A 15073-nucleotide genomic window follows, 5' to 3' on the forward strand; every position below is an offset into this window, starting at 1 on the left:
TATAGCCTGTCGCGCTATGAGTTGCCGAGTTCAACGCGAAGTTGAACTCTGGCAGGTGCTCATCCCAGCTCTTATGGTCCCGCTCCACGTACGACATGAGCATGGCCTTTAGGGTTTTGTTCACTCGCTCCGTAAGATTGGCCTGTGGGTGGTAAACTGGAGTGAGGGCGCGCCGAATGCCGTTCCTCAACAAGTAGGCATCGACATCCTGATTCTTATATTTGGTCCCGTTGTCCGAAAGAAATATCTCAGGCGCGCCGAACCTGGTTACCACCCTCTCATGCAACTCCCGTACGATGGTCCTTCCGTTGGCCTTGCGTACGGGTACGCACTCAACCCACCGAGTGAACAGGTCTAAGAAGACCAAGATGTATTCAAACCCTCTCGAGGTCTTTGGGAATGGGCCAGTAATATCACGGCCACCACCTGCCAGGGTCGCGAGACCTCTCGACGACCCATTAGTCTGCAAGGCGGCCTCTGTTCCGCCTTGCACTGTTGACAAACCGGGCGACTCCTAACGTACTCTCTGACCTGCTTGTACATTTTTGGCCAGAAATACAGGTGCCTAGCCCGGGAGAACGTCCGTTCTCTCCCCTGATGTCCCGCTGCTGGCGCATCGTGTACCTCTTTGAGCACTTGATGCCTTTTCTCAGCAGGAACTACTAGCTTCCAGGCTTCCTCGTTGTCGATGGACCCTTCGCTCTCCTCAGTCGGATTGAAGTGATACAGTCTTCCACCCACTACCTTCCAGGTAGGTTGAGAATGCGGGTCCTGGCATACTTCTCGGTATTTTTGTAGATACCAGGCATCGGCAGTTTCCGGCTGATGAGTCATGGCACCCACTTCTACCACCCCCTCCTCATAGGCTCTAGACAAAGCGTCTGGCACCACGTTGAGGTCTCCCTTTCGATATTCTATATCGAAAACATGTCCCTGCAGTGCTAGCGCCCAACGCGCTAGACTTCCTATAGGATTCCTCATACTGTGGAGCCACCTAAGGCAACTATGATCGGTAATGACTTTGAAGTGGTGCCCCTCAACATAAGGCCGGGACTTCTCGATCGCCCACACTACAGCCAGGCACTCTCGTTCAGAGACTGTATAGTTCCTCTCCGCACTGTTTAGGGAGCGACTGGTATACTAAATGACGCCCTCCTGTCCATCGATTTCTTGCGTGAGCACAGCGCCGATCCCGCTATCGCTCGCGTCAGTTTGTAATACAAACTGTGCGCTGGGATCTGGCGACTGCAAGATTGGTGCAGATACCATTGCGTCTCGTAACCTTTCGAAGACCTGCACCTGCTCCTGCTGCCAAGCGAACGGAATGCTCTTCTTCGTCAGGCGGTTTATCGGCTCAGCGATTGTCGCGAAGTCGGGTATAAAGCGACGATACTACGACATCATCCCCATAAATCGCTTCACCTGTCTGATTGTCCGTGGTGTTGGGTACTCCATGAGAGGCCTAATCTTCTCCGGATTCGGTCTTACCCCTTCACGGTTCACAAGGACCCCCAGGTACTTGACTTCCGACTTACAGAAGTGGCTTTTGGTTTTATTTACAGTGAGGCCCGCCCCCAGAATTCGTTGTAAAACCAATTCCAGGTGTCGCTTATGTTCCTCAAAGGACGGCGAAATAATGATCACGTCGTCGAGGTAAGCAAAAGCGAAAGGATCTAAGTCCGGGCCGATCACTTTGTCCATCAATCTCTGAAAGGTCGCGCCTGCGTATGACAATCCAAAGGGCATTCTCTTAAACTGAAAATGCCCCAGGCCAGGGACCGTAAACGCAGTGATGGGGCGCGACTCTTTCTTAAGAGGGATCTGGTGGTACGCGCTACTCAAGTCCAGCGTCGAGATAAACTTGGCATCCCTGATCCTTCGCAGGATGTCGCTCATGAAGGGCAATGGATAGGCGTCAGGCTTGGTTACCGCGTATACCTTCTGGTAATTTACGCAGAACCGATATTTGCCATCTGCCTTCTTCACCATCACCACTGGACTTGACCACCCGCTGGTTGCTGGCTCGATGACGTCGTTGTCCAGCATGGCCTTGACCAGCGCGTGCATCTCGTCTCGCACCTTGTCGGAGACCGGATAGTATTTCTGTTTACAGGGTCGAGCGTCTCCGATGTCTATCTCATGCTCGACCCCCACAGCACAGCCTAAACTCTCACCTGCGTCTGGAATCAATCCGTCGACGAGGCTAGCCACTTCTTGGCGCTGTGCTTTCGTGGCTTCTATCAGGCCTACGGGTGCGAGGCACGACGTACCAGTGACACTTGCCACTTCCAACGGTACCGCCACTTTGGCTTTCGCCAAGTACAGCTGGTCCGTGTCAGGGTTCAAGTTGGCGCTGAATTCCCTTACGAAATTCGCGCCCACATAGCAGTCATCAGACAACAGTGGCGTTATGGCGACTCTTACGTCCTTCGTGATTCCCCCTACCGTGAAGGGGAAAATCACATGACCCAAGATGGGGCATGGGCGACCGTCGGCGAGCTTAGCTTCTCCCGCGCGTGTCACATCTAGGCCCAGTCCCATGTCCGATGCCAACCTTAGCCCGTGTTGACCCATTACCGTCGATGAGGCTCCGGTATCGTAGAGTGCCCTTATCTTGTAGGCACCTATGTCCACCTGAAGCCACCACCTAGTCTCATCCTCGGGATTATAACTACGGGGAGCTTTCTCCGTCCCTTTCTTCTCTGTGGTCTGGAGGCTTTCACGGCTCTTCTTGCCTTGGGCAGCCGCTACTCGCATCGACATGCTCTCATCCGCTAGATTCTGGGTCCCAGGCGTATCCTCTTAAGCGTTGGGTGGTCTCCTGGAGCTTTTGGGGCCGTCGCTCTCCTCTCCGACCCATTCATACCCGTGCTCCACCACTTAAATCCGACCTCCATACTCTTCGAGGATAAAAAATGCCTTGATACCCAGATCAGGCACCTGCTCGGTCATTGTCGCTTCATACGCCACCGTACTGCTGTGTCTCTTAAGACTCAATGTCCCTTCTGAGACCTTCCTGAACCCTGGGGTCGCTGACGGGCCACTGCCACGTCCAAGCGACCTGCGACGAGAGGTCACCTCTATTGGGGACGCGGAGGGGACCTCCGTCCTCCGTTTCCCTGCCCGTTTCTCTTGTTGCAATCCGGGCAATACCTCCTAGTGTAGCCTAGCTTGCCGCAAGACGAGCACTTGATCGGTTAGGAGAAATCTATTTTTCTCCTCTGACCCTCTCGTCGCTGGCCAGGAGACCCAGGGGGGTTTTATTCCTCCCCCTTTCTTGCGGTCGACCCCTTGGCCGTTTGGGAGAGTTAGCCTTCCTCTCCTTGAAGTACCGGTCTAATTCGCGTCGCAGGGTCGCTACCTGTGACGACAAGTCTTCAAACCGGTCTGTCGCCTGCGTCGCGGAGATTGAAGACCGGTCCTCGGGTTTCCTGGCCTGGCTTTTCACCGGTGACTCGGGTTGCAGCTGCTCCATACCCCTAGGTTTCTTAGACATGGCCGCCGTTCGGGGTCCTGCCCGGGGCGGTGGTGTCTTCGCTGACACACCCATGTGCTCGGGGTATAACGTGGACGTGGGCTCCAGCCTAGTCCTCGGGCGCTCGTCGTCCCGCAAAGCGGTCTCGATTTCGGTCGCCCGGGCGTGAAATTCGTCCACATTGGAGAACGCATTTCTCCACAGCTGCATTCGGATGGCGGGCAGAAGATTTGCATATAACAAATCTAATTGTCGCTGCTCTGGTAACGGCGGGCGTAGCTGGGCTAGCATGAAGAGGAGGTGGCAGGCGTACTCTCTTACCAACCCTCCTTTCTCCTGGTACCGAGCTTGGGCCTCTTGCAGCAATCTTTGTTGCTGCAATTCACTTGACCCAAACCAACGTCGAGCGCCAGCTACGAAGTCGGCATAACTCCTCCACTTAAACTTATTGAGCACGTACCATGTCCTCGCAACGCCTTCGAGGAGTTCTGATACTGAGCACAACACTTCGCTGTCGGTTAGCCCTGAGCCCGCGCGTAGATCCTCGAGTCTTGACAAGAATGTGTCCACGCATTCTTAAGCCGTACCCGCATAACGCAGCTTCCATCCTCGGACTATCCTACCCGCATCCCGAGTCGTGTAGAATAACTAAGTCCGGCCGATTGTCGAAGCAAAAAATAATCAACCTCAATTACTCCCGTGGGAAAACAACTGTTAAACGTAACACTAATACAAAAAATATGGTTTTTCCTCGTGACGAGCATGATGCACAACCGAGTGGACGACACAGCGATCCGCTCAACATGGAACAACTACAACAGCTTGCTGAACAACAAAGACAAGAACTAGAAGAAAGGGATTTACAACTGCGGGAGATGAGACAACAACTCGAAGCTCGAGAAGCCGAATTTCGTAGGCGCGAAGAAGCTCAAGCGAACGCTACGAGTTCTCATCAGGACGACGGTCGTAACAATAGACAACAATCAACGTTGCTGCGAGAAAAGGATTATACGGCGGAAATTTGCACAATTATGGGTAATGTTACAAGTATGCATATTGATGTTAAAATGCCCGAATTCCATGACGAGAATATGTCAAACCCTTTGCAGTTTTGTAATAGCGTCGGCCTGCAATGCCGATATCTTCACTACTATTACCAATTATTTGAAAGGGGGAAGGCAAGGGAGGCGGTGTATCGCTCCAAGCAAAGCAGGAAGGAGAACAGCGGGCAAAATGACTTCACACACAATTCGTTAACACACGTTTATTATAAACGCACTACCACGAGTGCCGACGAGAACACAAATCACTTATTACTAATAACACGCGAAACTTAGCCTAAACGAGATGACAATAGTGATACTAGTTTCGCTGAGGAGTTTGATTCAATCGCGAGAAATCTCACAATGATTGATGAGGAAAAGAAGAACACTTTCATGAAGATGATCATACAATTTAAAAAACTATTCTCAGACAAACCTGGATGTGTCAACAATTATACACATAAACTTCGCTTAAAGTCTACAAATCCGAAAATAAATCAATCATATCCAGTACCATACGCATTGCGCGATGAAGTAGAAAAGTGTTTGGAAAAGATGTGTCAAGCAGGAATAATAGAACCAGCTATAAGTCAGTACTGTAATCCCCTTCGAATCGTACGTAAAAGCGACGGAGCGATACGCGTGTGTCTCGATGCAAGAAATCTAAATAAATATTTGGAAGATGACCACGAAGCACCACCAATAATAACAGATATCATACAAGTATTTTTCAAATGTAAATATTTCTCCAAGATAGACTTGACGATGGGCTACTGGCAAATTTTACTTGATAAAGAATCACGACCACTGACTGCATTCGTCTTTAAAGGTCGAATGTATCAATTTATACGCGTACCTTTCGGTATAAGCACAGCGAGTAGCGCTTTCATTCGAGCTTTTACCATGGCGTTATCGAGCCAGGCTCCCATCACGAACATTTTTAAAAATCAACCAGAGAAAGAAAACAATCAAGTCAGTTTTTCAAACGAAATAAATATAAATAAATACTCAGCAACTTATGTTGATGATTGCGCGATCGGTACTCAAACATTTGAAGAACATATTTTGGTTTTACAAGTCATTTTCTCGAAATTGATGGCAAACGGTTTTACAATAAATTTAAAAAAATGCAAATTTTTATTAGACAAAATAAAATTCCTAGGATTTATAATAACATATAACGGAATAATCCCTGACCCAGAACGTGTCGCAATAATAACTAATTTTGAAAATCCGAAAAACAAACAACAATTACAACACATACTTGGAGTATGTAATTACTACCGACGTTTCGCAATAAAGCATAACAATTTTATATCACCGTTTCGAGATTTATTAAAAGATAATTCAGAATGGTTATGGACCGAACAACATACTCGTGCCTTTGACGCATTAAAACAGAATTTTACAAATACTGTTTGTTTGAGTCATGTTATTCCGAACATCCCATTCAAAATTCAAACAGATGCAAGCAATAGTGGTATAACAGGTATTTTATATCAAATAGATGAAAATAAGGAACATTGCATAATTTCTCTTGCCAGTAGATGTCTAACACAAACTGAAACAAAATATACAACGACAGAATTAGAGCTTCTAAGCATCGTGTATAGTATTGCAAAATTTAGAGAGTTTTTGATGGGCGGGACTTTTGAGATCGTAACGGATCATAAAGCGTTAACATTTTTGAATTCGACCGTATTTCATAATTCACGCCTGATAAGATGGTCTCTGTATTTGCAACAATACTTATACACTGTAGTACACTGTAGAGGAAAGGACAACACAGTAGCTGATTTTCTGAGTCGTAATCCCGAAAGTAAATTTAAGGAATATACACAGGAAACTCTCATGATTTCATCCCTTTGTGATTACAGTTTGCCAACGATAAAGAATGACGAAGTATCTTCATTGGTAATAATGGCATTGTTCAATGCAGATACCTCATTAAAGCAAATCATGAAGAACATAGCAGAAAAGCAAAATCAAGACCTAGCTTGTCAAAATTTCTTTAAACAATTAAATAATAAAAATAGAAAACACGAACATTTGCAGGTTTTTGAGAATGTATTATTCATGAAAGACCATAAATCGGAAACATGGCGTATTGTAATACCAAAAGAAATAAAAGATGAAATAGTAAGACTCACTCATTTTCAATTAGGTCACCCTGGAGTATTTAAAACAGTGTCATATTTGAAAAGATATTATTATTGGCGTACGATGACTAAAGACGTTAAGACTCATGTATTAAGTTGCGACCTTTGCCAGCGCGTTAAATATCTCACGATCGTGATGGAGGGACCATATCAACTCGTCGGGGCTGAAAAGCCATCAGATCTGGTGACGGTTGATTTTTATGGCCCTCTCCCTCGCGGTCGGGGGGGAGTGGAGTACATATTCGTGGTCCTGGACGCGTTTTCAAGGTTAATTCGTCTTTACCCCATGAAGAAAGCCACGACAGGTGCTGCGCTTAAAAGACTTATCGAGGAATACATTCCGGAATGCGGAAAATTCGAGAGAATTTTGAGTGACAATGGTAGTCAATTTACGTCCAATAGGTGGAAAATCGAATTAGAAAAACTCGGAATAAAGGTTGTATATAGTTCAGTTAGACATCCCCAATCCAATCCCACCGAACGGGTAATGAGGGAAATAGGCAGATTTTTCAGAACATATTGCGAAAACAAACATACCTCCTGGCCATTATATTTATCTAAAATGCAGGAACTATTTAATATAACGACTCATCATAGTACAGGCTGTGCACCTAATGAATTGCATTTTGGACAAAAAATTCAAGATAAAATAACTACATTTTTAAAGTTTCCACAATCAAATCCCATTAATCACAAATATCTTATAACCTTTGCAAAGAAAAATATTGAAAAAAGTCATGCGGCTCGTGCCAAGTATCAAAAGCCATCTAAAGTAGTAATAAAAGAAGGAGACCTGGTACTTTTGAGAGTAAGACATTTGTCTAATGCATTAGATAAGGTTACCAGGAAGTTTTTCCACTTGTTTGAGGGACCTTTCAAAGTCGCAAGGGACCTGGGTCGAAATGCTTATGTTTTAGTTGATCCAAACGATCAGAGTGTGGAGAAAGGCGTTTATAATCGCGCAAATTTAAGAAAATATCATAAGGCTTAGTTTAAAGCGTTTTAATATTGGTAAAAACGGGAGTGATCCTTCAGGAAGGATGTGCTTTAATCGGATACTAAACAAAATTTGAAACACGCGTTTGTAAAGTGTCGACACACTTAATTATGTAAGAATTAGATTAAGCAATAAGCAAGTGGAATAGTTTAAGGTGCACCTATGTATATATGTATGTATAAAGCGTACGAAAATTTGCAAATTGATTAACATGTAAATTGCGAGTATGAGCGTGATCGAACGAGTGATTTTTAGTGTAGTGTGAATGTTTTGCGTGAGCATGAGTAAAGGATGTTCTGATTGGCATGCGTCGGGGAGTGTGTGGGACGTAGCATCAGTTTATAGTGTGAATGGTTGTTTAATTTTCTGGGAACGATTGCGGACTTCCCGCTGAGTTTTTGTTTTTAGAGATTGTAACGTGTGTATGTGTGTCGTTGACTCGAGCGCTCGGTTGCTGGCGCTCGCGGAGCCGTCGGCGGGAGGCATCGCTTACGCGCGTTTGCCGGGGACACAATTAGCTCCGTACACTCTGCTAACGGCGCTCTTCGGATACGGACATTCCTTGGACAAGTGACTCTTCGTTGACTAACTAAGGATGGAGCGACTTTCTCAAATCATTTGGAGAATATTGAAAGTGCGACGATCTTAGTATCGAGGTGTTTTGTCCGGTCCAGGAAGCAGCCCTTCTTTTCTTAATCAACGCCAACAATTCTTCACCATGATAACATCGATGCAGTCGTCTGACAAATCTACATTTTGGAATTTTAACTGTGAGCTTCAGGATAGATAATTCTTCTTTGAAATCCACACCGCTGTAGTACGTTTGGAGAATGCGGCGATACCGGCTTAGCGTTTCATTTAGCATGTAAGTGATGATTTGAATCGATGAAATCGATCACAAATAACGAACAATTGAAAGTGTCTGACTAATTAAAATTACAAGATTTTGAAATAATTATTAATTTTAAGTTACGTAATGCATTTCAACGGCTAGTTCAAGAATGTAAATAATGGCGCGTATGTAAATAAGGCGGACAAAGCGGTTTTGAATATTAGGAATTTGAATAAGGCGACAACAATTTAACTCTGACCATGAGTACTTTGAAACTTGTAATTATTATATAAGACAAATCAACGCTGTGTAACAAATTTGAATAATGCGACTTTATGATGAATACTGACACGATATACTTTTAATTATTTTAAAATATTACCCTGCTCTATCCACTCATATGACATAGTGTGTGCATATTTGTATTTCCCCTGAGTCTAATACTGGATTCGATAGAATACAAATTATAATTTCTTCCTTCAACCGCTCGGTCACGCACCGTTCCTCCTCATCTTTTTGAGGGTGTAGCTCCTCGTTCTCGAAACGACGAGCTCTACGCCTATCTGGCGATCCGGTGGAACCCTTGCGTTCACTACTGACCCCTTCCGGGGGCCCATTGGCCACGCCGGTCCCCGCTTCCTCAACGGGTTCTCAATCGCCCATCTCGCTCCGACTATCCTCCTCAAGGTTGTCGATGACCGCGAGAGTCCGCGTCAGGTTCGCCTCTACTGCCTCATCTCCATATAACAGCATGAGCGGGTGGGCAACGAGATCCTCGGCCTCAGCTGCCTCTAGCTCTTGTCGCCTGGTCTCGAGCCACCTCTCTCGGCTTCTTCGTCTACGTTGCGTCGCTTCTCTATCCAACGCTGCTCCTTAGAAATCCAAGTCGATGTACTCGCCTAATAACCAATACGCCAACCGAACCACTTGCATCAGCTTGGGACCATCTGTACGCAACTCCCGTTGCGTCAGGTACCTATCAAGCTGTGTCGAAGGCAGTTCCGATGCCCATCGGGTTATCGCATCGGCGGTATCCTCCATACCGCTGGGGCGTAGGTGACGGTTGAGGTTAATTTGCCTACTCGACCACTACCGCCTCCTATCGCCCAAGGCGCGAGCGGGGTGTTGCAACTTTTATAGACAACTGTCCTATTACGCCTTAAATTTCAAGGCAACAACCCACGAGGCTCGTGGGTGTGTGCAGGTGCCGCGTACCCAAAGGAAGTAAAAACTTCCGCTCGCAACTACCTACCTATAGGTGGGGACTAACTGTTTGCTAGCCCCACCGGGTTAGTAAAACTAACCCCGCACACACCCAAATTGCGTGCTCTGCTGATACTGTCGCTCTGTGACCAACCCCCACCTAAATGCTCTAAGGTGTGGATAACCACTCGAAAAAAAAACAATTTGTAACCTCTTTTATTTCCGTTGGAGCGACTCCGGACGTCTCTTCGACCCCTGGGGTTAGTGTGCTCTCGGCTTACAAAAGCAGGTGTTATTAGGTCGGAGAGACGACTTTTCCCCACTGCAAAGCACGTGTCGAACGAGCCGCGTGTTCTTTTACCCGCTCGCACATTAATACGCACGCGCAAACGTCTCTCTCTCCCGTGCGTCGCTCTCTCTTTCCGTGCAAATCGACTCCCCTTGTGTGAGTCCTAAAATTTGTTGGGCGCCATGTAACAGGCCGCCGTTTAATCTATAATCCCTAATGAAGGTATCTATTCGTTCGGTCAAACGACGCCTTGTTATCTATGTGCTGTACGCACATTAACTCACCTTGTCCCTGCGTGCGCCTGCGCCGAGTTCTGTTACTGATCGAAGTTGGGTTCTCGATCTCGCCGCTGGGGGCGTAGGCGCGCTTGCTTAGCAGCGCTCCGTCGGCCACTACTGATAACTCGGTTGGCGAGCTGCTTCTTACGTTGCCTACGCGATCCGTGCTCAACTACCGGCGCGTTCGAATCAAACGTAAACAACAACACAGTTCTCGGACAAAGGGAAGACAAAACAATGAGATCGTTGCTTATTAATCTCGGATTACTTTATTTCCTCAAAACTTATATAAAGGAGGGATTTGCCGAGAGACTCACGCACGCTAATCCGGATGACAATACAAACGGGGAGAGAGAGAGAGTGACATTCGCGATCGTCGCGGACTATTCGTTCGCACGCTTTTAATAATATCACCGCGCACGCTGCGTGGGATCGCACGCCGCTTACAATTAATAAGGCAGGGCACCTACCACAGATTTGATGGGGATACGGTGGCCAACCGTATCCAAGTACTAGCTGCGGATTAACTGCCTCTGCGGTTATTGCTCTGCTGTTGTGATTCTGCTGTTGCTGTTGCGCTACCGATGTTGTTCTCGTATCTGCCGAGGTCGTTCTCGTAGCTGCCGAGGTCGCGCACGTTGAACAATGCGCGCACTCGACACTCCACACAATTGTTAATAGTTGTTAATGCACACGTTGGGCAGTGTGCACCTCCTCCTAAACACTCTCGAACAATGTACAATGGCTTCCTGGATCTCACTCGAAACTGAGGAACGCGCGTTGCCTAGAACTCAATCGCCAAGATGTAGCCGGACTGAAGGATGCAGTCATACTGACTGTTTAACTCTCCCCTCGCGGTCATTGCCCCTAACGCGCCCTCTCTCTCTCTCTCTCTCTCTCTCTGAAACCGATCGCGGCTGTTACGCTCCGCCGCTTAGTAACCCACGCGAGTCAAAATGATCTTCGGCAATCGTTGCATAGTTTAATAGAACAGTAATGCACTAGTATTTTTTTCAGAGACACTTATTCCTCAGAATACGATGTAGCAGGCATGTGAAACTTTTCGAGACAAACCGTAATTTTGTAGTGGATGAAAATATTAGTCTGATTTTTAATGAATGTTAGAGAAAATATTATTTGATATTTTTTGGAAGCTTTTCAAGTCCATATGATCACAATGGCAATAGTTTAATGGAACAGCAGTGCACCAGTATTTTAATGAGAAACACATATCCCCCGTTATACGAAATAGCAGGCATGTGAAACTTTTCGAGACAATCCGTAATTTTGTAGAGGATGAAAATATTAGTCTGATTTATAAAGAAGAATAGAGAAAATATTATTTGATATTATTTGGAAATTTTCCAAGTCCTTACGATAACAATGGCAACAGTTTAATGGAACAGTACTGCACTAGTATTTTTTTCAGAGAGACATATTCCTAGTTATACGAAATAACAGGCATGTGAAACTTTTCTAGACAACCGGTATTTTTATAGCAGATGATAATATTTTTTTATATTTTTAAAGATTGATAGAGAAAATTTTATATAATATTTATTAGAAGCTTCCAAGTCCTTACGATAAAATGGCAATAGTTTAATAGAAAAGTAATGCACTCGTATTTTTTTCAGAAACATATTCCTCGTTATACGAATAAGCAGGCGTGTGAATTTTTTCGGGACAAACCGTAATTTTATTGAAGATGAGAATATTACTTTGATATTTAAAGAATGATAGAGAAAATATTATTTGATGTTTTTTGGAAGCTTTTCAAGTCCATACGATAACTATGGTAATAGTTTAATAAAACAGTAATGCGCTAGTATTTTTTTCAGAGACACTTATTCCTCAGAATACGAAATAGCAGGAATGTGAATTTTTTCCGGACAAACCTTAATTTTGTAGAAGATGAAATTATTTGTTTGATTGTTAAACTATGTTAGAGAAAATATTATTTGATATTTTTTGGAAGCTTTTGAAGTCCATACGATAACAATGGCAATAGTTTAATAGAACAGTAATGCACTAGTATTTTTTTCAGAGAGACATATGCCTCTTTAACGAAATAGCAGGCATGTGAGTCTTTTCGAGACAAACCGTAATTGTATTATACGCCTCTTCCTCGTGATCAAATATGTATCGTAGTCCTCCCGATTTTAAGTCGATCCGTACCCGATAATAACAATATTTTATAGCTCCAAGCTAAATACCGTTTGATAGGGCGTCCCCAGCGCCCTCCCACGGCCCTTGTATCCGGCAAGCGCTCGCACTCTCATTCTTTCGCTTTGTGTCGAACTGCCCGGTTCGTCATCAAAACAGTCCTCGGGTTTTTTCTTTCAAGATGGGGTGCAGACGTCATTCACCTTCTAGTGAGTGTAGTTCCTATGACGGTCTCTTAAAAGACGAACTTATTCATCTGTTAACAAAGAGGAAAAGAGCTCAAATAGGGTAAAAATTCTCACAATCCTCGCAGAGACAGATCGTCGCGCAGATCACCGCACTCACCACACAGACATCGGCGAAAATTATCACGTTCTCATTGTAAGTACATCAGATATTAATGGCATTCTCACTTTTAGTAAAAAATACGAACGAGACAACATACACGCAATCTTGTTTTCACGCTGCTTGCTCTACCATTATCGGCATAAGGCGAGGTTTTCTTACCGAACCTGTGAGCGCACCAAAATTGTGCAAATATTTCTCGTGGGCTCTAACCCACGCAGAAAAGTTAACGAATATTCGTTCTAAATAAGCCTCGTTACTTTTATGTCCCTACGAGCGCAATGCACACAAGGAGAGTACACGTCACCGGCTCTAACCGGCTAGGCAGTGCAATTCGACTCCTCCTAAAGGTAAACAAGTGTCGAATTTATCGGTCTAAAAATGCGATTCTCACAAAAGTAGATAATTAACGCCCTAAACTCTAAGTTTGTAGCGTGGCCTTCCAAAAACTGAACCAATATTTTTTTAAATGGCTCAAGTCAAAGGTGACCCACAGTGTTCTTGAAGGTCGGAAAAGTTGGATCAAAATGTGAACGAAGTTGCTTTGCGCAGGTTAATTCTACATCAAAAGTAGATTCAAAATTCGCAAAAATTGAAATCGTAGCTGATCCCTTTTGCGATTTATGACATTTTTTCGAAAAAAATACGTTTTTTACGTTTTAAACGTTTTGTTTCGTAATAACTTAAAAAATATTGATTTTAGCAATATAAGTTTGAGACAAAATTTGTGTATTTTATTATTTTGAAAAACTTTTCATACTTGTAAAATTTTTGTAATAGATATTTTCCGAAAAAATTGACATAATAGTTGAAAAATTTTCATTTTTAAAATTATTTTCTAACTTGAAATTAATTTTGTAATTATTTATTTAATATTTCATTAGTTACATATAATTTATCTAAAGTACTTTTTTTTACCGCTAGGTGGCTGCTATAATTTTGTACACATACCTAAATTAGAACAGTTAAGTTATAAGTATACCTGTGTTATTGTGTAATTTGTTTACTGTATTATTTTTAATATACATGTTTTTAGTGCAAAAATCATTTTATTTTCGTTTGTTTTAAAATGGGCAACGGAAATAAATCTTCTCATGAAGATAATCGAAAAAAAGTGTGTTGTCCCTGTGGCAAAAAAATTGTTTTTAAGAATAAAACTCAAGATCATTTTAAAATAAATGAAAATACTGAAAAACTTATCAAACAATTTATATCTGAAGACTATGATTTGAAAAATGACAAGTATCCTTTAAGCATTTGTAAAACTTGTCATGTTACATTACTCGATGCTGACAAAAACAAAGAAAAAGGAAACGCTTCAATTGAAAAGAATAATTCGCAAAGACCTTTTCAGAAAATGCCAAATTATGCTGATTTGAAATTGCCAAAGACGACTCGTGAATCACGTGATACATCATGCAACTGTTACATCTGTTTGACAGGGAGATACAAAGGACATGCTAAAGTTAAAAAGGGTAAAGGACACAAAAGAGAATTAAAGAACGTAATTAATAAATCTACAGGACTTTATGGAGCTTCAACTACAATAGCTCAGCTCCCTGTTTTAAAAGAAGAAAAAAAAAATTCAAATACGACTACATTTTATAGTAACTGTTATCAAGTGATTGGAAAAGGTGTAAGTCACAATTGTAGCAATCAAAGCGGAAATTTGTTAAAAATAATAGAAACTTTGCCTAAAAAAAGTCAAGAACAAATTGCTTCTAGTATTGTTAAAAAAAAAGCTTGAATCTACGACTCCACCTACAGTTACGACGGATATTGCTTTGAAGTTATCTACTAGCGGACGCGAAAAAACAATCGTATTGAATCCTAGTTTAAAAAAAAATATATTATTTGATAAAGAAAGTTTGGATAACGTTAGAGTAAATTTAAAAGTTTCAGGTAAAAAAATGAATAAAATAGTAAATTATCTAAGATCGAAAGTAGGAAGAAGATGCGTTCCACCGTATTATGCGAAACATTTTTCAGATAAATGTAAGGTTTTAAGTGATGTCTATAAACATGCAGTATGCGAGTTTGATTGTGAAAATGATTCTAAAAAATACCCTCGATCTGTTATCTTTGCTGACGCTGAAGAGCTTTATGAAGCAGTCATAGAACATCGGAAGATAGAAGGGAATGTTCTTATTAAGGTTTTTGCCGATGGAGGTCAAGGCTTTTTTAAGATAAGCTTGACAATTCTTCCAGAGAATTATTCAACCTCATCAGATTATGGTGTCGAAAATAATCAATCAGATTTTGATGACGAATGCGAAAATGAATCGACTG

This window comes from Phymastichus coffea, unplaced genomic scaffold, assembly GCF_024137745.1.
Source record: "Phymastichus coffea isolate CEN01 unplaced genomic scaffold, Cenicafe_Pcof_1.1 PCOF00029, whole genome shotgun sequence".
NCBI lineage: Eukaryota > Metazoa > Arthropoda > Insecta > Hymenoptera > Eulophidae > Phymastichus > Phymastichus coffea.